Source organism: Lissotriton vulgaris, chromosome 2_1 (genome assembly GCF_964263255.1).
Source record: "Lissotriton vulgaris chromosome 2_1, aLisVul1.2, whole genome shotgun sequence".
NCBI lineage: Eukaryota > Metazoa > Chordata > Amphibia > Caudata > Salamandridae > Lissotriton > Lissotriton vulgaris.
Window position 1 is genome coordinate 112476793 of NC_141687.1, and position 787 is coordinate 112477579.

A 787-nucleotide genomic window follows, 5' to 3' on the forward strand; every position below is an offset into this window, starting at 1 on the left:
AAACACTCATGAACAGCATACACAGACAACCTCCCTCCGCCTGATAAGGGACAGATGCACCAACTTATACTAGCAGTGGTGTAGCCAATAGGTCTCACCTTTGGTACCTACTGGTTTCGCAAATGCCTTTTGGTGATGCTGAAGTGCATCAGTAAAAGAAAATAATGCTTTTAGCTGGTACGGTTCAGTATGGGCAAAAAAAAGTTGTGATAACATGGTCTTTGTAGGGAGCCACATCATTCTGTAGGTGTGCAAGTGCCATTACACATGCACACACCTACAGATTGATGCAGGTGCTACTTAGATCAGTCAATAAAATAAGAAATTATAAAAAGCAAAGATGCTTTTTTGCAGACGGCTGGCAGCAATTTGCTGCCTGGCCCTCATAATAAATATATATGTAAGAATATATTTAAACTAGGAGCAAAGGAGGTGGGGGAGCGGGTGGAGGGAGCATATAGGGGTAAGCATCAGGGAGTGGGAAACATGCGGGGGCACACAGAAAAAAGGCAGCGAATGGGAGAGCAGTCAAGGAAGACAGTAGCAGAGGCGTCAGTCAGATGCAGGAAGAAGTATACTGAAGAGGGAGCGAGCAGCAATGATAGAGAGAGCACATACATATACAATTTCCACACAGCACAGGTATGGGAATTTTAGGGGATTGTAGGGGTGAGAAGATACACAAAAGGGAGAGAGACAGAAAACACGTGCACGCTGTTGGAGTGCTTGACCAAAAAGAAAACAGTAGTTCCCTATAAGTGAGCAGTGGAAGTACAAAAGTCAGTGA